Here is a 25,536-nt window from a genome sequence, read left to right on the forward strand (position 1 = left end):
GACGCTGGGCTGTACTGAAAATTCTTCAAAAGTTTACGTCGAGCGAGATAAAGGTAAGTTGTGACCGTTTGTCTGAAATTTTGTCAGAATTTGCTACAATATGCGTAACTAATAGTAATAAGCAAAAAAAATTGATATTATTTTCGTCATATGAAAAATGTATAGTAAAAATCAAATTAATTACTAGTAATTTAAAATAATTATTGTCAAAAATACAGTCAGAAATTCTTGTCTTAATAATATTTTATAAAATCTTACCTACTCGTTATTTCGGTAATTATGATTTAAAAAAATCATTTAGCTAAAGTTAAGTAAAAAACTTACTAAAGTAGAAAAAAGAATCACGGATCCTTTCAGCGAAAGTAGGCAAAAGTAGGCAAACATTATTCTAAAACACTCTACAGTAAAGTTAAAGTACTTGTTCATAAGAAACCATAACTAATCTTACGAGTAGTATCTATTTCTTACAATTTGTGTAAATGTTTTGGTTAACTAATTAAATTCGAGATCGCATTTCATACATTTATCCCAAACCGTCCGCGATGTGTGTAAAGTATTTATCTTAACTGATTTGCGGCGATCTTTAATTAATTATAACTAAAATTTTCATTATTTATTTACCGCCGTTAATTATTCCTAGAATTTACATAATTTATTAGCCGACGTTAGGGAGGAGGTCATTAATGAAGGTACGTCAATCTCGCTAATTAACTAAATTAGCAAAAAAATTTGAACATGAACTTTGCTAAATCTTAATAAATAATATTAATTTTTACCTGTTCGTCCATGCGTTCCTTATCCGATGCGATTCATCCGATTATGATGAAACTTTTATGTTTTACGTACGCCAGCAAAAAATCAAAATCTTTTATCTTAGTTCTTTAATATAAACTTTATGGCCTTATTTTGCCCATGTGATGCCGAGATGAGTAACTTATTATTTATTAAAATTAAGAAAATATATTTGACAAATAATATGCTCTTCGAAATCGGTTCTTAAATGAAAAATACAGTTAATATTAGTCACATAAAGGATCATTTTATAGTCCTGAAGTTTAAAACAGAAGTGGAAGAATTGACAAAAAAAAAATTAATATGATGTTAGTAAATTTCATATATTTCAGTTTGTTAGTATCAGTTAGGAATACTAACAATTTTAAAAAGTTTTCTTACCAATATTAAAAAAATAAACGAGTATATTAACATTATTAAACATTCAAAGATATTGATTCATAAAGATTTGTGTTTCTTTAACGAATAACAACTTAAATAACCAACTGCTGTCTTCGTAAAATAAAATAAAATAAATTAATATGTATATAATATACTCATATTAAAAGGCAGTCAATGTTTAAAAATTAATTTATATCTTTACTTATATTATAAATGCGAAAGTAACTCTGTCTGTTACGTCTTCACGCTCAAACCGCTGAACAGATTTAGATGAAATTTGGCGTGAGGGGATAGGTTGACTCCCGGGCGAGGACATAGAATACTTTTTTAATTCACTCCTTGAAAGGGGAAAAGGGAAGTGACGGTTTGTGTGCTATAGGTAACATTTTATATGATAAAGCGCGATTAAAGCTACATTTTAAGCTAGTACTTGATGATTTGTCTAATAAATATATCATATAGATATGAAAGCTATTTTTAATATACATACATACTTACACGCACTTATATAAAGAGTCTATGGTATTGAGAAAATATTATATGAAAAATAATTACTATTTAAATAAATATTTTAAGATAAAAATGATAAAATATTTGAAAATCATAGTAATTATAAAGTCGAAATGATACAACGACTTTTTAGTTAAAATATTTAAATAATAATTATAAACTCGTACGTGACTTAGGCCGCTCGTACCGTACTCTGCTGGCACAACTGAAAGCCATTTACGATATATACGAGTATATGGTACGGTTATATTAAATTAAATTAAGCACGGAGGCTGATGTTACACTTAAACATTTACATAGAGTGTATAACATTGTTCGTGTAACAAGCGTCGTTGATGATCCGAGAGTCGCCACCTGTCACGCAGACGACGCTCTAATACATCAAGTACAAGTACAAGTACATCAATCCAGCCGTTTATTATCTCGCATTAGAAAAAAGAATCTGAAATTGTTTTTTTATCTAAAAATAAAAATGTGCGAATGTCGTTTCAACCTGTCTCATTAATTTTGACATGACAGTTGATATTCAAAAAGTTTCGCAATGTTCATAAAAAACACATTAATGTAATTTACTGTAGTTATTTATTCGATTACGCAAACTGTAAGTCATAGGAGGGAAATACCGTTATTCAGAAGCGACGGTCGGTATCCCCTGAGCCTGTATGATTTACGCAATTTTTGTGAGCTTTTTATTGTAACTAGCGAAATGTCTTTGACGAAACATTTACTTTCCTTTCAATATATATTTATGTTACTGACCTATAGTCTGGTATCTAATCGTTGAAAAATAAATGTTAAAAGACTGTTATCTAGTCGTGTGTGTGATATACGTAACACGATATCAACTACACTTACTACAATTACGATACAATCCGTACTCCTCGTAAGGAAAGTAAACCACCGCTCTACAATGAACAACATCTTATTTTTAAATGTGATACATATTGACAATTATTTAAATAATAACTCTACAATAATATCCTCGAATACCACATACAATACAAATATATTAACTGCCTCATTGGTGTTGGTCTCGGTACTTACCGGTCGAGTCGGATAGGTCAGGTGGACATCTATATCTCCGAAAACAATTCAGAGGAGTCTCGAAGTATGAATTTTCAATTCGCAGAAATTGAAAATTTTACAAATAACTGAACTAGTAAAGCTTCTCGAGTTGAACTTCATAAACTTATGAAGGAGTTCAATTCGAAAGTTATAAACTGTAATTCACTTTCAGGAAAATAACACAGAGCCGATAGGATCCAATAAATAACGCGGATCTTAACCGTAAATCGGCAGCTTAAATCCGGAGAAACACCGAGAGATCTCGCGCGTTTAATTTACTTATAATTGTGCATTATCAGAAAAGATAAATACGTGTCTAATGAAATTCTGCTACATGCACATCAACCGACTGGTGTCGGAGCGGCGCGGTGGAGAAAGCTCTAAACTTTATCTTTGAAATCACAGTAGCATATTTAACGATTCTTTAATTTTTGCATAGCCTGCTCCTGATGGTGGTACCTTACTTGGTGGTAAGGCTTTGTGGAAGTCTGCCTGGGTAGTAATCAACCACGCAATCACATATTCTATCGCTAAAGGGCAATACTTAGCATTGTGTTCCGGTTTGAAGGGTAAGTGAGCCGGTGTAACTACAGGCACAAATGATCTAACAAGTTCGTTTTCAAGATCGGTGGAGCATTGACGGTATAAGTTATGGTTAAAATTTCATCCAGCGGCTGGTGACCACCATACCATTAGGTGGCCTAATAGCCCGCCCGCCTAGCCGTTATATATTCCAGTCCTTTTTCTATAGTTATGTATATATTCAAATAGTCAATGCAAATCCCACGGACGGAGTTATTATATAGACAAACATCAATAAAAGTGACCAAGCTAGGAACGTAAGAACTTGGATTACATAACTGTCAATTTATTGGAGCCATTGCTTCCGTCTCTCACGTTGTAGTTGAGGTCCCGTTGTAGGTTGGGAAGTGTCCCAACTTTTCCCCTTCGCTCATATTCTCATTTATAATATACATTTAAAATGGTTATAATCGTTTAAAATAAAACAATAATCTGCTGTAAAAAACTTTATTTATTTTTTGTCATTTTACTTTGATAAAACGACATAAACTATTCAGTCACTATTCTGTTCGCTTAACTAAATTAAGTTTCTTATTAAGCGAACGTAATTTCAACACGTGTTGCCAGTTAATTAAAGTAATGTTGAAAACTGTTGAGTTGATTGCGGCTCGCATAAAATGCAGGCGGTTAGTTACGCGTAGCGATCTGCTACGGTAGGCCTACAGTAGCTACATCACGTTCTACACAGTACAGTGTAACTACAGAAGTTAAATATTTTATATGTACATTGAATAAGTCACGTACTAATTTGCAACAATTGCAAATATTAGAATTAATTTTGACAAGGCTGTTTGGTTAAATTAAGCTACCGCTTATCTCAAAAATAAAGTCATTAATTTTAACGAGGCTTTCACGTGTTATTTATTTATTGGGCTACCAGTTTACACATTTCTACTTTGACCGAATTGCCAAAAGATACATTAAATAACTGTTTTAAAAATATAAATTATTCGGACAGAAATAGAACAAATTTTGTAAAAGACCAAAAAATGCTCGTTTAAAAATAACTACGGACTTGTAAAAGAATTACGGCGCCGAATTTTTACTTTTCTTCTTAATTATATTTCTTATAAGAAAAAATGTGTACACATTATAAATGTTCGAGTATAATTAAAGAATAAATTTAAATAAAACGAGTTTGATCCAGTTAACGTCAAACTAAAATACAAATTAATTTGACTAAGTTAGCTCTCTACGGTTTTATTCGGAATAAAAAAATATCTTAACAATTTATTCGAAATTACAATATTCGAGTTTTATTACTTTAAGCATAACGAAACAAATGACTCACTTGCGTCGTTTCAGCAAGTTAACGAAAACTCAACTGAAAATTACGCCTGTAACAAATGGTTGCAATTAAAAAGACCGGTTACAATAGCCTCGACGAAGAAACATGTGCTTTATTTATAGTGAACTAAAACTCAAAATACGGTTTGATTAAAATTGAGATTTCAATCTGCGAAATACATTTATTAAATGAGTGAAATCATTCAACAGTTACTGCTCATTGTAATACTAAGTACACTTTAATATAAAGATTATACTCATTACTATATACAAATGTCTCGTCGGTGTCGTAGCTAATTTTAATGCATAATTCGAGGTCCTCGGTTCAAATCCCGGATCGGGTCAGTAAAAATGTCATGGAATTTATCATTCAAAAACTCTTAGTGGCAGCCTGAGTTTGGGAAGTTGCCAATGAAATACTGCCGTGTAAAACAGGTAAACTCGTTAGTCCAGCCGTGATCTTTTTTGGTCATGTTAAATTTCCGTCCCATCGGACTTTATAAATGCTCGAGGCAAAACAGTCGAGTGTTTATTTTATACAAGTGTGTTAGCGCGCACAAAAAGTACTGAATATTTGTTACAATATATATTCCTTGGAAGGAGAATTCTTTAGAAAAACCCCTAGCCTTATTGTTAGGCGCTCGTTAAAATTGATTATCATTATTATAAAATATAACTACAAAGGAAAGGAGACAACATTGAAGCTCCATCAAAGTTTCAAATTTCTTTTATTAACAGTCAATTTCTTGATTCCGTAGAGAATTATAATTTATTTAACGATCGAGTTAAGGACCAAATTAATCGGCGACGTTGTAGGACAATAGTTATTTACAAGGTTTTATTTTACTAAAACGTTTGAGTCATTATAACTATAAAGGTTTTTTTAACTGTCATTTCGCTTATTATACATGCTAGTATGCTAATAACAACACAAATTTGTACAGAAACAACTCAGACACAAAAACTATATTAACTTGTATTGTGTCTTATTTTCTACGTATGAACGTATGGAGTACATACATTACATTAGCAGCCTGAAAATTTTTCACTACTGAGCTAAGGCCTCCTCTCCCTTTGAAGAGAAGGTTCCACCATATTCCACCACGCTGCTCCAATGCTGGTTGGTGGAATACACATGTGGCAGAATTTCGTTGAAATTAGACACATGCATGCATCCTAACGATGTTTTCCTTCACCACCGAGCACGAGATGAATAATAAACATAAATTAAGCACATGATTTCAGTTCAATTGAAATTCAGTGGTGCTTGCCTGGGTTTGAACACGTAATCATCGGTTAAGATGTACGAATTCTATCCACTGGGCCATCTCGGCTAATTACATTATACAAGCAATTTTACTTGTGACAATATCGCATAAAAAAATATTAAATCTTCATATAACGCAGCTATTCACTTTTTAGCGAACTGTAGTTCAGTGGAGTGACCACTGACTCACCTCAAACCTAAATACCTTAGATACGTCTTCAAAAATACCTCAGACGGAAACTATTGATTTTATTATTACGTTAAACTCCACCTTCTTGAATATACTTAATCTATGAAGTGGTTTTCCAATTTTGAAAGTAGGGTATGTGTGAATAAAATACTGTACGGTAGGCGGCGGTAGTGTAGCTTGGTGCAAATTGGTCAATATTGGTACCACTCAAGTTAATATACCACCGAAAAATGATACATTGTAAAAGTGATATCCAATCCAAGAAGAAAAAGATAAACAAACCTTAGAATTACGTATTCCATGCGATCTGCTAATAACTCAGCTATATTGTGAACTACTACGAGTTTATGATGAATATATCTTTATTTATAATACAATACTATTACACCTAACTACTTATATCCACTTTAATTTTACTTTCAAAATTCCGATAACTTTTTCATAGACGTTCAAAACGAGACATTTTTTCGCAAATCCCTAGTGAGTTTCATAGATTAATCAATCTCTCACCAATGATAACGCGTCAATTTGCTGTCAAATATTGTTTATTTGGCTTTTCTCCTCTTATGGTTGGAATAGAGTATATATATTTACTGCGACATTGTCCGAGGTACCACAGACTATCTCATGGCTTTAATCCGTCCGCCTTATTTTTCTAAACAAAAACAAAAACGGTAATACTAATCAAATAATATGAAAGGAATAATAACCGATGTATAAAAGTGATTATGAGTTTAAACAAAGTCAGCCGTGTAGAAGTGGGGTGAGCTACGCGCTGTAAAGTAATGGCCCCCACCAGGCCGCGGCCAGTTACAAGAGAATGCACTACAACAACTATTGGAAACTACAGGGACGACTAAATAACTTTCACCACTAAATAGTTTATAGAAAAATACAATTTTTTAAATTCATTATCTTATGTACAGCAGTTGTGCCATATCTTTTTTGAGAAAATACTCAAGTTACTCTTTAAAAGCTGTTTGAGTATTTGAAATAATTTGTAAATATAGTCTATAAAGGTATAAAGTGTATTATCGATTAAAAAGACTAAGTTTGTGCTAAAAATGAAGTACGAGAAGTGGTATCCATTAAAGGGGTTGCTGCTCGGTGCCAGAAACTTACACGTTCATTAAGTTATTCTGGCCCTAAAACTCGCCCTTATCGATATCAATTGAAATATTTGATGATTTTTCTACTTATTTATTACGCTTAGACATCCAGCTTATAGATTTAACATTTTACGCACATACTATAAAATCTTACTTTCTCTTCCCTTCTTTTCTCCCTCTTCTCAATCTCAGAGTTTTTTTCATGTCTATCAAAGACATCTATTTTTATATTATTTTAATTAATAATAGTTTTATGTGTAAAATTATTTTTTGTGTTACTTAGAAGCTTAACACCATTTTCTGACAGTAACTGTTGTCACGTTAAAAAAAATCACCTATAGAGGAAAATCACCAAAACTGCTACTGATAGCCCACGGCTGGCCAAAGACCCGGTCTTCTGTTAGCTACCACGCTTATACAGTCGGTGTTTCGACTTAAAGGAAACACTAATTAATTTAATAATGGATAATTCAGCTTCAGTGGTATAGTTTCCTCAAAAGCCAAGTGAGATACAGAGTTAAGCCCCTTTTTCAATATTCGATCAAACAGACCGGCGTCCGTCAAAAGGCCTTTGAGATATCGTTCATGTAATATCGGACGCTGGGCAGGAATATTATCCGCTACCTAACATGCAAATAAGATACTTTGATGGAAATTTTCATCGAAAATAATATGCGTATTAATCGTTTCCCTAATCTTGAAAGGAATTTTGTTTCCAACTTCGAATAAATTATTAAGAAGCTGAGATGTTCCTTCCCGTGCAGCCATGACTTCGGGTAGCTTGGATTCTCTGAGTTGTTATGAATTAAAAACTATCTCGTGAAGTCAAACCTATTAGCGATGAGGGAAGAATTTCAACGTTGAATTGTATCATTAGCTGTGACTAATGGGTATGCGAATAACAATATTTAAACACAACTTGACGTTATAATCATTTTATGGATACATTACGTATATTCCAGACAGATATATGCTTCATATAATACATCCTTTGGATTCAGGCTTTGTATAATTTACTTAAAATCATTTACCGATTTTATAATTTTTTTATTTGGTTTCCAATCGGGGTACTCTGTGGTCATTTCAGATGATGTTCCGTTTGTGGGATACAGCTTATAATTCAAACCTTATCAGGAGAAAATCGATAAGCCTTTTCTCTTATAAAAACAAAATCATTTTCTTTTCTTAAGGAACGCGCAAACATTCAATGCTGTTTACACCTTTAAAGACGTATCACTTTGAATGTTACCCACATCAGATATTATTTTATGTGCTTAGTGATAAGTTGACGGTGTAACTTTTTAGAATGAATAAATAAAATAAATATCGTTTGTAGTGTGATCATATATTTGTGCATTGCAGGGCTCTAAATATATATATGTTATTATATCGACGATAAAGTTCAAGCAACGCGGTGTCACCGTAGATAAGTTAAGCGAACCGTATAAATTGAATTCGATTACAAAGTTTGGTTTAATTTAATTATAAGAATGTAGAAACTATTTGTTAAATGCTATTAGTTATAATTCCAACGAGACAACAGACATTAAACAATTCATAGTTTCATTTTATACTTGAATTTAAGCGGAATACAATCCTCGGAGTGTCTAATTAGGAAATATTACCCACTTACGATTTAACAAACGAAACGTTCTGCCGAGGCGACTCTTATGCTAATATCATAAACCATTGCATTCTTTACACAGAGTTGGTAATTAATGTTTGTACAAACGGCGCAATCTTATTCATACAGTAAAATAACGACTTGGTGATCATTAATAGTTGAATATCAGATAATAGCGTTTAAAATAAACTTTGTACAAAACTTAAAGTCTAAAAACGCACAATAGCGTTTGTAACTATTTATTAAGTATTATTTATTTTAAACTCGTCATTAGTTAAAATAGTGTTGTAAACAAGAAAGCAGGACTGATTGCCTAACCCTTAGTCTAATAAGAAATACAGGAAGTCGGTATACCAATTTACTTGTTTGTAGGCCTTTGTGCGAGCCCGTCTGGGAAGACTCGTCAGATAATCTAGTATGCAGTGTTGTGTTGCGGTTTGAATAGTGAGTGACCCAGTGTAACAGGCACAAGGGACATAACATCTTAGCTCTCAAGAGGGTGGCGCATTCAAATTGTAAGGAATGATTAATATTTCTTAAAGAGCCAATGTCTATGGGCAATGGTGACCACTTACTATCAGGTGACCATTGCTCTTTATATAATAAAAAAAATTAAATATTAAAATGAAATTCAAATAAATTACATTCATAAATATTACTTTATTATGAAATGACACACATTAAAACAAATCGGCTAATAATAAAAAGAAAAAAACAAAATTATAAGAGAAGGTAGTGTAACAAATCAATAATGAATTAACAAGCATTTTCTGCTTCTGAGAAATGTTCTGAAAGACAATGCTTGGAGGCGAAGCTTAAAGCTGGAAGCCTTCTTGATGTTCACAGGAAACTTGTCAAAAGCTCTAATAGCTCTCGCGAAAGAATTAGATTGAGAACCAGAACTATGAGTAGGAACTGAAAGTTTTAGCGAATCGCTTGAACTTAGCCTACGATCATGATTGTCACAAAGGAACTCGAACTTTATTCCAACAATAGACATAGTATTGTTAAAATTAATTCGCAGATCCCTTTAAAAGTTCTTTTATAAAATCATCGCAAGCAAACGCAAAGTATATCACACCGTGTGTTTACTTTTAAATTGCTAAACATCTCGCGAGTGAGCGACACGGGCGCTGTTTGTTCATTCGTCACGATTCAGTGATAAATCTTCCAACGTTAAGATAAACATTGTTCCATTCTATAAAGCGATATTCAGAGCGAATTATAATTCTGTTGTACCGACTTAACAAAATAACTTCGTTCTTTAACAATTCGTGGCAATATTTTAAATCAAAATCACTTGGACGAAGGAATATTCTTCATATTACAGAAAATACGAGAGTATAAATCTTCTCCTTAAAAAAGCAGTCCCTTTACCAATAGCGGAAATAAGCAGACCGTTACTTCACAAACTAGATAGATACTTAATTAGTCATAAGTATTCTCACTCGTCATTAAATCTTTGCAGCTGTAGTACCAATTGACTTCAAATCTACCATAGTCACTCGTTCGCGACGTGAAATTTAAAATTATAGTATGACAGGTGCATCTTAGGGATTTTATCCCTATGAACTTGGGATGAAAAACTGTCTTATTTATTTATAAATTAAATATCTAATAAAACCTAAGTATGCGAGATAAATTCGTGTGATATGGACGATGTCGACTAAGATGATGGATGACCAAAGTTTATCAGCTTATTGGATTGAGAACTGAATAGCTCCCAGTGAGCATATCGACACGAGAGGCGACACGATACGAGAGAATAGTCGGGTTATAACAACATGTCTTGTGTATGTGTGTGTGTACATTCTCATAATGAAGAAACTTTCATTATTTATAACAGAAATTAGTATCGGACAACAGTATCGTACAAAAGTCTCCTACACAAGCAATACTCCTTTACAAATTCAAATCATTTGTAAATACAATACAAAATTATATAAATGAAAGAATGCCGTGGAGTTCATACTCGTTGACTTCCAGGCAGGGCATGTTATGTACATATAAAATTGGATTCTAACTAAAATAAACTTTGTATTTTAAATGTTGGAAAAGAGTAACTACTGATTTTCAGTTCTTATCGGTAGAATCTACATTCCGAATCGGTGGTAGCTTCACATAATGTAGTTTTAATATAGTTTAGATTCAAAAGTGTTTGTAAAAGCCTAGTTGAATAAAGTATATTTTGATTATGATTGACCCAACCGGTCACTACCAACTCAAAGGGAGAGTATGCAGTAGGGTCCAGACCGAACAGTGAAATTAATATGAATACAAGTTATAATTAATAAATGTAATTTAAATTTCGAACAGTAAGTACTTTGATTACCACGATAGTCGGTTCCATAAAAATGATTGAGCAAACACTTTTAAAATTGAATTAAACATTAAGGTAGCCATTTGAAAAGATTGTTTCAGTCGAGCACTTAGTACGCGAAACGCTTAGAATGAACAATTTCAAACGAAATAAAAACGTTTCCAATCGAAATGAATAAAAATAAACGATTAATTGTAGTGAAAAAACTTCCATAAAACGACCACGTCCTCACAATCAATTAACAATAAAAACAAACAGATGTAAGGCCGAGTACACAATGGTAGCTATTTCCATACAAATTATACGCGCAGATGGCGCTCGCGGGCGTCGACAAATATTAAAGGAATTTTAATTTCAAATCATGAGACCGCCCCGTATTCAAAAGATTCCGAAGCTCTGCTACTGTGTTTAATAGTTCGTGTGCTTAAATTATGTTTATTTTATTCCTATTTATACGAACGATGTTCAGTTGTTACACACAGCTGTTTACTTGGTGGTAGGACTTTGTGCATCTACCCGACTGGGTACGTAGCACTCATCAGATATTCTACCACCAAACAGCAGTACCGCAAAACACAGTGAGCCAGTGCTACTCCAGGCACAAGTGACGTAACATCTTAGGTCCCAAGGTTGGTGGCGCATTGGCGTTATAAGGAATGGATAATATTTCTTACAGTGCCATTGTCTATCGACGATAGCGACCAGGTGGCCTATTTGCTTCCCCTACCTATATAATACACACACAAGGTATATATCTGAAGTATTTCATACGTTGTAGGAAAATAAATCTACATATGATTTCTGTATGGACGAAGTTGTTACAGATATTAATCAATGAATTTCTAATAACTAAAAGTAATCTTGTAAAGTGGGAGTTCCGGTGGTTCTATTCAGCGAAGTTATCATCCGAACCGTTAACCGAACCCAAACTACTTGTAAAGATCGGCTCGAACAAAAAGCCTTTCATAAAAACCGATATTTAGGTTGAAAAATTCATTGTCTGTTTTATTAAAAAAGTTCATATACAATGTAATTAGAGGCGCTCTCGAAATCATTTTAAAAAGTATTCATGGGCTCATATAAACGATGACTTATGCCTATTCAATTCCTTTTAAAATATATGACTGACTTATAAAATGATTAAAGATATTTCTTAACTAGCTAAAAAACTCGCACGCCTAGTCGATCGCCGATATAATTTATAATTGATAAGGAGAGTGTAACTTGTTACCTCTAAGTACAGACATTTAGCACGGGTGTATATGTATGTGACATATAAGAATAAGCTCCAAACCTTTTACTCAATGAGGGAAGAGATCTCAGCCCAGCACTAACAGGCTGTTTCTTTATATATATATATAAGTTCTTAAGTAATTGCTAGATTTTGTGATGAGAAGATTTTGAGGCTAGTCTACACCAGCACCACTGACAATAATTTACTATTAGAGCTCGCGATTTTCAGCAAATATCCACTGTTATATCTCATCTACTCGTTATCATTGATCTAATATGTTTGTCATATATTTTGCGCGGCAATATTTCTGTAATCTAAGGTGTGTGCAATAAATAACGGTCGCGTCAACTGAGGGTTCGTTTCAACTCCTCTGAGGCTTGAGACTGGATAATATTTATAGACTCCAAATTTTCGGTATCAAAAATACAATTATATAGGACAATTCGATGTAATGCTTTTTCCTAATAACCATTCTAGTTAAAAACTTTCTACAGTTTTTAATGACGCGTACAAATATTGAAAACACTTTTAAAATCAAATTCTAAGTTTTGTGCGAACAATAAAGGATATTTTGTAGTATATATACTACAAGTATATACTTCAATAATATTTATTCAATAGAATAACTAAACCCCAATGAATAAGCAAGCTGAAGTTTCAATGGGCCAATCGCTTCGAGTGAACGATTTTTTGAATGAATACTGCGCCTTAAGATAAGGGAGAGAGAACGTAGTCAAGTTGGATAATGTACGAACAACGACTAGGATTGAAGCTGAAGATTGAGCTCAATGGCGCAGCTTAAGAGAGACCTACTAGAGATCTATGGGCTGACGATGCTCATCTAATATAACGTTATGTACAATTTAAAGCACCGTCAGTAAAACTATTGAATTAAATTTTTCCTTAAAATATTGTTGGACGGGCAGTCATGTCGAGAGTCTATTTGACTGGCGTGTTGTAGGTGAAGGATCCTCGTTGTCAGTTAAACAAATCCACGTTCATTAATGGAGATTTACTCAAGTGACAGGCGGCTTCATTCCTTTTATATATTTTTATTTAAAACAATCGTATATATACTTTATATCAACAAGTTATTCTTTAAATAATTTTCAGTTTGTGCATTTAATACAATTTCATTAAAATATTTATACTTAATTAAATAACAGTATTTACTGTTATTATGTATTTAAAAAAAATCATGAAATAGAACTCTCGAGAGAAGGTTTGGTTTGAGTTTATTCACCACGCTGCTTCGATACGGGTTGGTGGATACACATGGGGCAGAATTTCAGAGTTTCGAGCACGAAGTTACCAATGAAGTATATGAAAACTCAATGCTGTTTGCCCAGTATTGTACTCGTACACAGAATACGATAACATCCGTGTGTTAACTAATGGGCCATCTCGGCTCGTTCTAAGCGTTTATCCAATAAGAATAAGTGTATATATTTGTAGGAACATCGAGTTTCTCGATAGATTTTATATGAAATCGTAGCAGATAGCACGAGTACAGCCGTTAATGTGGTCGTAAAGGGTTCCTAGATAAGTGATACGCACACATAAACGTGCCTCGGAGCGGCACCGATACTGCGCCATACGTCTCACGTCGTAAACACGCTTCCCAATACTTAACGCTTAAAATATTAACGTTTTAAACTATCCGATATATTTTGAAGTACTAAAGTGTTTTAACTTAACTATTGCGTCTACATTATTCATCTTCGAGAGCATTTGAAAGTATAAACTAAAATATGGAAGTTTTTATTTAAGAAGTTATGTTAAATTTACTTACAGTGATCGATACCAATGATACCAAGAAAATAATAATAAACTATACAGACATGATGTAAAGAATTGTCCCGTGACATTTCACCCACTGTCACTGCTACCTCTCTGAACCGCAAGGCTAGGTCTTCGAGCTGAGTAAGGGCCAGCTCGAGGGTCACAGGTGTGAACCAGTTTCTAAGAAAGGTTTTTATTACTTTTTCAGTATCTTATATCAATCGATTTACTAAAATCTTGTTATTATAAACAGATTTTCTATTTATATTCCTCATGTGATACATACCGGGATTAAAGCAAAGTCAATAATTCCAAGATACAACTAAGGATAAAAGAACCATTTATTCCATGAATAGCTTCATTTCAGCGCGCGCCGGGAACAAATGAAAGTTTAGACAGAAAAATAAGCGGATTGCGCGATTAAGATGTAAATTTTTTCATGGCATTTGTTGGCGGACTGGAAAATGGCGCAACGGATTGTAAGTGGCCGCTACCGCACACAGACATCGGCCCCGTATGAAATTTTAACCATTTCTTACATAACCAACACGTTTGTTAGTTACACTGGCTCACTCAGCCTTCAAACAGCAACACAGCAATACTAAGTATATCTATTTGGCGGTAGTGGTAACCACCCAGACTGGCTTACATAAAACTCTACCACCAAGTAAGATATACAGCATACAATTATATAAACATAACCTCATCTATTTATATATAATAAAAAAAATTATAAAAAATTCTTTAAAATATTTTTTAGTCGTGTAGTTATTTTTATATGCTTTCTGATATTCTATTTCATTTTGTTTTGTGTCAAATCGGATTGTGTCAGGTCGGAAGGTTTTATCCCTACGACCTGCGTCCTGCACATTTTTTTATGATATATCTGTATCCTGTCCTAACTCTTATGATATGAGATTTATAAATAAGCTCAAAATTATTCTCAGGTTCTCACGAGTATATGTCAGCATAGAGTGAAAGGGACGCGCCCATTAATCTCAGAGTTGATAATAAACGATGTACATTGTATACAATACAGCCTCCTCAGCTCATGAAAATAAGTCATAAATATTTATAGGTCACTCTATTATAGGTTTCAATCAATTTTATTAAAAAAAAAACTTAATATTAATGTTACTTGTGTAATGGACTTTCCAATTTACATCATTTCAGGGCAAATTATTTTTTTCACACAAACGTTAAAGTTTTTGGGTATTTATAGGCGATGAGCTGTCGAGTTTACATAAGAAATAAAAATCCCATCAAAAACATAAATGTAAAAATGAGAGCCAAGTTAAATATTATGATATATACCTTGGTTGTTGTCTTCAACGACAAAAGAAGTGAGATCAAAATTTGTGCCAAGTTAAAAAGTCCTTTCTGAAATTTATTTATAAATACATAAAATATCATTTCTTCTTATAACTTGGGATAATATATTGTTGCCTAAGGTCTGACTTGGCTAGTTCTTATATGTTTATAAACACAAATTGTAGTTTGTGTTTAGAATAACAAATTATAACTCAGAACATCTAAGAAGAATGGAGGACAGCTCAGTATTGCTTAGTTAGTATTAACGTTCATTAAAAACTGCGATGGTCCAGTCACTAGAAAACATGAATCTTAATCAGATATTGCGAGTTCATATCCAGACAAGTACCATTAAATATTTGTGTGCTTAATTTGTGTTTATAATTCATTTGCACAGGCTTAGAACTTACGAAGGCTATAATATAATTCGTATATGAGAACTAGCCAAGTCAGACCTTAGGCAACAATATATTACCCCAAGTTATAAGAAGAAATGATATTTTATGTAGTTATAAATAAATTTCAGAAAGGACTTTTTAACTTGGCACAAATTTTGATCTCACTTCTTTTGTCGTTGAAGACAACAACCAAGGTATATATCATAATATTTAACTTGGCTCTCATTTTTACATTTATGTTTTTGATGGGATATCACTACTTTTTGTATATAAATTATTAGTAGGTACTTATTAATAACAAAATTAATACCAAATGGTTTTTGTTAAACTATTCTATTTTCCTATGTTTACGGGGTATAATTGTCTTTTTTTTGATACGTTCTTATTTTTCTTGTAGGTACCTCTGAAATGTTCGAGTGAATTGCCCATTCAGTGACCGGATTTATTTTACGCGTTTTCTGTTTATACTTAATTTGCCCAAGTAGGGGTGGTATAACGTGCGCAGACGGTTGTACTCTACAATAGAGCTCTCTTGTGTCTTGATTTGACTTGGACCTAAATTGATAAGATGTACTCCATCTAAGTTTTTAACTCTAGAGAGGCCAACGTAAGCCTACTCTTTACTTAATATAGAGGAGCCTATGTCGAAAAGAGCACCGTCAAGGCGAAGGCCTTGTGATTTGTGTATAGTAGTAGAATATGCTAAGCAAATAGAGAATTGTTTCCTTTGAACATACACACATCAACACTGTCTAGGGATATTTTGAATTTACTCAATTATTTCAAAATTTATTAAAGATAACGTGCAACATGTTTATATTTTTATAAAGCCCATTTATTTATATATATATATTATATATATATATTTATTATATCTGACTATACTCCATAATAAAAAAAATCCTTATTATTTTGCGTAAACAATTTTATACTTACATAAAGAAAAAACGTAAAATAATGGTAAAACTAACAATTAATGTTTGACTCAAGAAAATGTAAAAAATATAGAAAAGTTATTGTTTTTAACAGTTATATGAAAAATCAGTAGTCTGTAAAACCACTCATCATATTTACAACGGTCCTGCAACGATTTTTCATACTATGGATTAAGTTATCCAAGTCTTGCTGCGGTATATTGTCCCAGGTCCGACTAAGATGCCAAAAAAGTTGCTCTTTCGTCGCAATATTTACAGGGAAATTCCTCAAAGACCTTCTTTGGAGCATGTCCCACGCGTGCTCTATGGGGTTTAGGTCAGGTGATTGAGCGGGCAAGCCTAAGACCGATACGTCTTGTTCCTGCAACCATCTCGTCACCACTCTCGCTGTGTGCGGACGGGCGTTATCGTGCATGAGCGTGAATTCTTGGCCCATTTGTAGTCTATGGGGGTAAATTATCGGCACTAGAACCTCGTTACGGTATTTTTCAGCCGTCATGGTGTTTCTGATCCAAACGAGGTCTGTTCTTCCACCAAGACGAATTCCAGCCCAAACCATAATTGTCCCGCCGTGGTATGAATGGACTTCCTGAAGATGTTGCAGACGGCTATAACGTGTATCGGGATGAAAACCGAACCGGGACTCATCGGTAAACAGCACTACAGACCACTGGTCATCTTCCCAGAGCAAATGTACACGAGCCCACTCTAGTCGTCGCCCACGATTTCCTCGGCGTAGTGCTGGAGTACGAAGCGGTTTGCGAGCATGAAGGTTAGCTTCATGCAGCCTTCTCCTTACAGTTTGGTCACTCACAAGCAACTGGTTCTCTGACTGGAGTCTCTGAACCAACTGCAATGCCGTAACATTTGGTTCTCTTTTCGCGGCAACTTGCAAATATCGGTCTTGACGTTGGGTGGTTATGCGCTTCCCACCTGGATGTCTTTCAGCCACTTCACCAGTAGCACGGTAGCGTGACCATAACCTAGATATAACGTTTCGTCTTGTTCCAATCTCCTCAGCAATACTCCGTTGAGTAGCCCCAGCTTGGAGCATGCCTACTGCCCTTAAAAATTTCTTCTCTCGTTAAATGGCGCCGCTGCATGATGCACACAATAGGTTTATCTCGAAATTAATCGATAACTTGTTATAAAACTTAAATTTTACACAAAAAAATATCTCAATATTACAATACGTAAACGAAACTTTCGAATTTCGCTACCTTTATGCCGCGTAAATATTTTTGTTTTTATTTATTTTTTTCAAATTCAAATTTAGAATCGTCCAAAAAGGTTTACAAAGTAGTCTTTCATTAAAAGATTTTAAAACTGGCCAGGATTTTTTGAGTTTAAGAACTTTGTACAAAATATCCCTAGACGGTGTTGATGTGTATATATGTACATTACTTAATATCTGTAACTTGATTTTGACTTCTAGTTCGCAAATTAAATTATGTTTAAATTGAATTGTTATTTTACGTGCGCTATTGCTGTTGTCGACGTCCCCAATGTACTTTCTCTATTTTTCTATTGGACCCATTCACCAGTCCTTTGCTGACATCAGCATGCTTGCTCGATACTGTTCTTCCAAGCAATAAGGATACCCGTTTGTAGCGCTAGAGTACAAACTTATAAATCATTCCTGTTACGATATACATACTCTACTACAGTCTCACGAAACCTATTTTATTGTTGTATACTAGTATACTCAAACAAAAAATATGCAGTCGAATAGACTAGGCAGCTTCCATCGGAAGGCATTGAAATAATTCTTATGAGCGCGGTTGTCACTCGCTCAGACACGTTCGCGTTAAGGTTTAATCGCAACGCTCCTAACCCACTGCTCCGGCGTCGCGTCGCGCGCCGTGTATCGAAATGCCTATTATTATTTTTTTTTTAAGTGTAATGATTTTGCACCATTGATGTGCGCTAAATGCTAGTTAATAACGTAATAAATACGAACGTCGGCTATACTCATAAATAATAAAACGGAAATATTTGGATTTAAAAAACTTAAGGGTGATTTTCAACTTGTTAAATATTCACGTGAAGGCCTTAAAATCCATATTAAGACCGGCTGTCATAAGTTTTGATTGCTGGTTCTTACATCATTTTTTTTATTACAGTTATTACAGGAACTAAGTATATAAGTGTTCCTATAGACTCCATAAAATGAAAAATTATAATAAAATGATAAAAAATTACCAGTTTCAGATTTTTTCCTTTATATTGGCATAATTATCTACCTGCATGCCAAATTTCAACTTTCTAGGCCACCTGGAAGTAGGTTATAGTTTTGATCTATAGGTCAGTCAGTGATAAAAATGACGATTTTTAGACGTTTATATCTAAATAACCATTTGAGATGCGTTTATGAAATTAGGAACACATATGTATCTCGCGAGTCTCAGTATATGAGCCAAATTTGACACATTTATGTCAAATAGTTTTTGAGTTATGAGGAGGTCAAAAGTGGCTCCAAATGGTTCGTGTAATATTACACACGGTGCTGCACGCCAGTTCTGTTACTAGAACTTGGCTGACACGCTACCGCGTGTCTAGATACTGTAATTACCAATCAACCAATCCGCATACGTAGACCTGCCTTTATATATAACGAGCGACCCGCCCGGGTTCGGACGGGTGCAGTGCTGACGTTCACAGCTTTTTTGTCATTAGACAATACAAGCCGCTATGTCTCTGCATTATAAATCTGTAATATCTTCGAAAATATTCTTTTAAATGTAATGCTGTAAAGGGCCATATTGATCGATATTAAATGCACAGTGTATTAACTTAATTGGATAAGGATTAATGCTGTATTGCTGAAAGACCTTTTTAAGGTGTGCAATACTGCAGTACATTCTTTTGATCTATCTCGTAGGGTTCAGCCAGCGTTTGCAATGAACCTAAGCGCAAAAAAATGTATTTATTTACGACATTACTTTAGAAACCTCTAAAATAATTAGTGTTTCTCTTCTATATTGTGCATGTATTATACACATAAACCTTCCGCTTGAATAAATCTATCTATTAAACCGCATCAAAATCCGCTGTGTAATTTTAAAGATCAAAGCACACAGCGGTGAGCGACTTTGTTTTATACTATGTAATGATTATACACATACAAATTATCTTGACGATCAGTTGAACGGTATAAACTGGCTACAACAAATTCTCCATTAAAAATAAATAACATACAAGCCAACATCATTATTTTTATATACGACTTATATATATTGATTATACTTATAATTTAAAAATTAATAAAAAAGAAAACGTAATAAAACCCATAAAAATCCGAAATGGAAATAAACGGGGCATTTGCAAATGGGGTTGAAGATTGAAATTTTTAATTTTTGCTCGGGGGACGGGCGCCCCGCGCCGGCCCGCAGGAGAGCGCCAATTTGTATTAATATTGCTTGTAAATAACTCTGACAATTATAATTTCATCTTGTATTTGAATTTTTCACGTTTTACTTACAAACGAAAAGTAAAAATTCAATTTATTTAATAAAATCATAACAGCTTAGATGTTATTACGGCGCGAAATTGAAAAGTATTGGCATTTGGCCTTCTATGGAGCGAGTCTCGAAAATAAAGATTAAAGTACTTCCCGTTTCAATCTAATGAACCGAATTGAAGTAAACAGCGTGCGTCTGTTGCTGTAGAGTTAATAATTTCACGAAGTTGTATGTTTATACCAGCAGGTAATTTATAAAATATATGTTTTTATTTGTAATTAGTTTTACTTATTTTTTGTGCACCGAATTAATATTTCTGTACGTATTAATACTGGCTTACGGAGAATGTCTTTGTATTCAATTTTGTAATAAGGTATTTAAAAATATATAATTTGGGGGAATGTCTGATCACTCGGACCGAATTGTAATCAAGATTAATCCATTTTATTAAAAAATAAATAGTTTTGTTATATTATCGCAAAAAGATGTGATTGCTTAAGCGAACGACGATGCATCATCATCAAAGGCCTACGAGTGTTATCAAACAGCAGCGCGTGTCGAACTACACAATACTGGGATCAGAACGCGACCATGCGTCGCAGCCGCGATACTCGTTTGCTTCTAATAGTTTACTTATATGCCCTACATCTGCGACAACCAAATAAATACATAAATAGACCTCCTTTAACAGTACTATATTAATTTACTTATAATTGTAATAACCTTTGTGAAATATAGAATATTTAAAAATCGAACTATGAAGATAGGTATATTAATATTTCAAATGCTATATTATGTGAAAACACCCTTGCATCTCGTTATATTTTAAATGACATATGAAAACATTACTTTACACGGTATCATATTCATTTGTATAAGCATAGCAAATATCATGACTAGTAAACACGAGTCCGCGTTGTAATAATGACCGATTATTACACACAAAAAGCAGTTAGATAAATATTCCTGAGACTTGTGCGCTCGGTAACATTCTGTGCGCGCATTGTTTTATGAATAAGCAAAAAAATTACCATATTTTAGTAATTTACGGGAACAGGCCGTGTGGGGATGACGTGTTTGTTATATTAAAACGAAAATAACTATACAGAACATTGAAATCATATGACACATTGGTTAATGTATCTTTTATACTTGTATTTTAAATACACCAAACGCGACCTTACTAACCAATAGGTATACTCGTATAATACGATAAATATGCGAGAATGTGTCGTTGATCGCAGGAACGCGACGAAACATTAAAACACTGTTTACCGAGATCAGCGTTTAATTTGGGGCGCAGTTTATAATCGCTAAGATAATGGATTGGATTTAGACGAGGGAAGTATAATTTTATGAAGTATATTTTTAAAATATTTCCTTTTTAATAGAAGCTAAATTATAAACACTTCCCGCTCGCACACCTTTAATATAAAATATAGACGAGTACAATTTTCCATTAAAATTCAGGCATGTTTTGCGAAAAAGTAATTATACTTCGATATTTTTAAAATGGAAATATTATAAATATTTTGTGACCTTTTAGATGACAGCATGAGGAATTAAAAGATCGCCTCGAGACTATTTCGAACACAAACTAAATTTCATAATTAAAATTTAAACCGTGCGTGGCATCATGTCAAGAATTCTTCTACAATTTCTGGGTTGAAGCGCATCGTTTACGAGCATGTGGTGTAGTTTTGTCGGCGTGTTTCCTTTTTATGTGATAATGATTGTAGTAAAAAGATCATTATGTGATGTTACATAGGTTTGTTCTGTGTCAAGTTTGGATATAGAGAATATCAATAAACTGAACAGAAAAGTAACATTTACACAAATCTAACTAGAATGATCACGAACCAATAATTGACCGGAGTAAGCTATGAAGTCTTATATATACTATATGTAAATACTTGTTGTGTCAAAATAAAAAAAAATTTGAAGTTTTTAAATCATGATTGATTTTTTTAATGTTTTGGCATAATGTCGATTAGAAGCTGTCAAAATAGGAAAGTAATTAATATTGAAGACGAAACTTTACCAAACAAGTTAAATGAGATTTCAGGGTATCACCTTGATTTAATTTGAGATTATCAACTTGATTAAAGTTCGTCTTGGCGAACAAGATTTTTCTGAACAAGAAAGTACGCCATCGCACTCGGCCAAGTTTAGAATAAAGCGCCGCCTGTACGCGGTGAAGTTGTCTATGTAAAATAAGTAACGGAACAGGAATATTCCACTGCTAAGGCGTCGTTCTTTTGGGGACTCTTTGGAGTCTATTTCAAGCAGCTCCAATGCGGGTTAGTAAATACACAAATGGCGGAACTTCTTCCGACACAATCCACAGCAAGTTTCCCTGTGATGTTCCTTTACCACTGAGCTTGAAATTAATTTTAATCGTAAATTAAGCGCAAGCTAACGCAATGATACTTGACCGGCTTGGCCCCGCAATTTTTGATTAAGCTTGTTAAGACGATGCCGTATAATAATTTGAGAAATATAATTAAAAAAAAATTAGCAATAGACAATCTCTACACTAGAGAGCTAGTAGATCATAGTGGGCTGTATGTACCTCTACAAATTTATAATCTAAATAAAAAAAAAAAAAACATATTTTTTAATTTCAATTTTCGATGTTTAAAATGCAAATGAACCCACACATTATTATTTTTCATTCCATATAGATTATTTTGCGACGTATCTTCTATATTTTTAAATGTCGTGTACACGTAGCACGTCATTATGAGCATTTACTTAAATTATTTTTATAAATTAAAAGTCGTCGAGTCGGCCGCATGTTCGTAAACATGAATAAACATCGCTCGACTGACCGACCGACGACCGGTCATAAATTAACTGAAGGACGAACACGTTGTTAAAACAAATTGAAAAATCGCCCTTTTCCTTTAATTCGCGCGTTCAAATATTAACCGCCGCCGCTAAATAATCCCTGACTTTACATTTTTGCTTCTGTTACGATTCTTGCAATTAATATGAGGTAGAGCGCGGTGTTAATTGTTTTTAATTCGTTGTTTAATATACCTTCGTACAAGTTGAAGGTAATTCGTTTGACCACTGCATCATATTAAAAACGTAAGAGTTTTATCGTCCATATTTCATCTTGTATGTTAAAAAACGGCTTCGTCGTACGTCGCGTCGGCGGCGTACAGAGTATCGTATACGATAAAATCTTTTAATCTCTCAAGCAGTAATAAGCTCGTATTTGCTCCACACTCGCGTCTGCTCAGTCTTTTAATCTTCAGTAATGAGCACAGATTCTTTGAGTCCTTCCTAACTCTTTAGTTCAAACAGATGCCTCCGGCGACGACACGGAGCTAATCACTTGTGACGCGACTAACTTGTTCCAACGCTTCTCTTTTGCGCTCCAACATGCTGTAACTTTTACAATGCGTCTCCAAGAACTTATGAAACCTTTAATATTTTATGACTATTTTCTTGGCAATTTTTTATTTCGTTTCAAGTAGAGCTTAGGAAAGCGTTACCCTACAAATTCCGTATGTATATGCATAAGTTTTTTGCAACGATAAAATAAAACTCAAGATGCAAAATATTAAAATAAAATAAGTTTACTTGAAACGCGACGTCATTAGTGTAAAAATTCAGGTAGGAAAGTATTCCACAAGCTGGTCACAAGTCAGAGGTAATAATATAAGTAGGAATCTCATCTCAAGCTCATTAGACCCTCATTACGCCGCCCGAATGAAAAAAAGTATAAAATGCCTGGAAGTCTCCGCACCGCAGCCGTCGGCGAAAACTTTCAATTCTCTTGTCTGCAACTCTGTGCGGCCACGCGCTTGCTCAATGAGTTAGCCGTTTAAAACGTTGAAATTTAAACGTCTAAGTTTGTTTTTAAAATAAATATTATACAGGCAGTATAATATTGATATTTTATAATTCTACTCTCAGAGGTGATGAATTCAAACAGATATACCTTAAAGTAGCATCTATTATAAATCTTTCTTATTGAGATACTTAATATATGCCATAACCAGAGATCTTCTTTAGTACAATATATCTAACAGCTGAGTAATCATTATTGATGTGTGTACTTAAAGTTAATTAAGCAATCGTCTGGTGTAATCTCTAAAATATAATCAGCTCCGGTGTTGAATTACGATTATCGATTAAGATTTCATTTATACCTTCTTGCAAAACGATAACAACAACATACGATAGTTTTAACAATTATTATAGTCTCATCGTCAATAATTATAGTCTATATAATCTGTAATATAAATAAAGTTATATGAGATTAAGTCAGCGAGGTACAACGCGTGAAAACAGTTATATAAAATATTATATAATAATTGAAAGAAGCATTCGTCAGAGCCGCGGGGTTAGGATTGTTGTTCCCACAAATGTCGCATAGACATTTTTCACAGAGCATTTAAAAGTACAAAATATTTTATATTCTAATAAATCTTAGTTCTTATATTCAGTTATTAGTAGGTGAGGTTTATTGATAAATTAATATATTTTTATTGGGTTCATCTTTCATTTTTATCGTAAATAACTTCAAAAGTATATTTTAGCAAGCATAAATATGTTTTTACGGAAATGAACGCTTTAAATTATCTTTTAACTTCAAAAACTTCATTTACTTCTACGTGACTGCGTGTTAAGACAATTGTTATATGAAATTATGTCAAACTTTCTCGTTTGTCCCCGGGCGTAATACCCGGATTGGGCCCATTAAAAAATATTAGTGTTAACTGTCAAGCAATTATTAAGAGCGACTCGGAGTTTGGACGGAGGCAGTGGTGCCACTCCCGTCCCCCGGATAGCATGTAAAGTCGTCGGTCGTGCAGCTGAATTTATTTTCGTCGTTTCGAATTTGTTGCTACATACAATTATGGGAATACTCTTGTTTTGCGCACCCAGTTGTGCACTTTTAACAGGCCCTGTAATGTTGGCTGATTGATTACATTAAATAAAAAAAAATTCAAAGCTAACTTAACGTGTAAATTTATAATTTATGTATAATTAGACTCGTAGTTGTACCGTTTCTAAGAGCAACGACAAACTTACGTTTAAAGCTGGTGACAGCTTTACCCTTCTATTAAAATTCATTACATAAATCAAGCATATTTAGATTTTATTTCATACACTCTAGCACTTCCCTATATTATTCAAACGTAATCAGGCTTAAGTGATATAATATGACATATTCTTATCGTACTCATCAGGTATTAAAAAGTATAGCAGCAGTTCCGTTCGCTCGCGACTGTTGTAGCTTGTAAAGTAGCGCGGTACGCAAATAAACACTT

General features: G+C 33.7%; 1 protein-coding gene across 2 annotated transcripts in view; it reads left to right on the top strand.

Annotated features, from left to right (window-relative positions):
- Positions 1-25,536, top strand: part of LOC125072285 (prothoracicostatic peptides) — a 61,880-nt gene continuing 36,344 nt past the window's right edge. For both annotated transcript variants that reach the window (XM_047682846.1, XM_047682847.1), the window contains exon 1: positions 1-53. The gene's annotated coding sequence lies outside the window, so the exon portion shown is untranslated. The remainder of the gene's footprint in view (positions 54-25,536) is intronic.

Source organism: Vanessa atalanta, chromosome 21, assembly GCF_905147765.1.
Source record: "Vanessa atalanta chromosome 21, ilVanAtal1.2, whole genome shotgun sequence".
NCBI classification, from domain to species: domain Eukaryota; kingdom Metazoa; phylum Arthropoda; class Insecta; order Lepidoptera; family Nymphalidae; genus Vanessa; species Vanessa atalanta.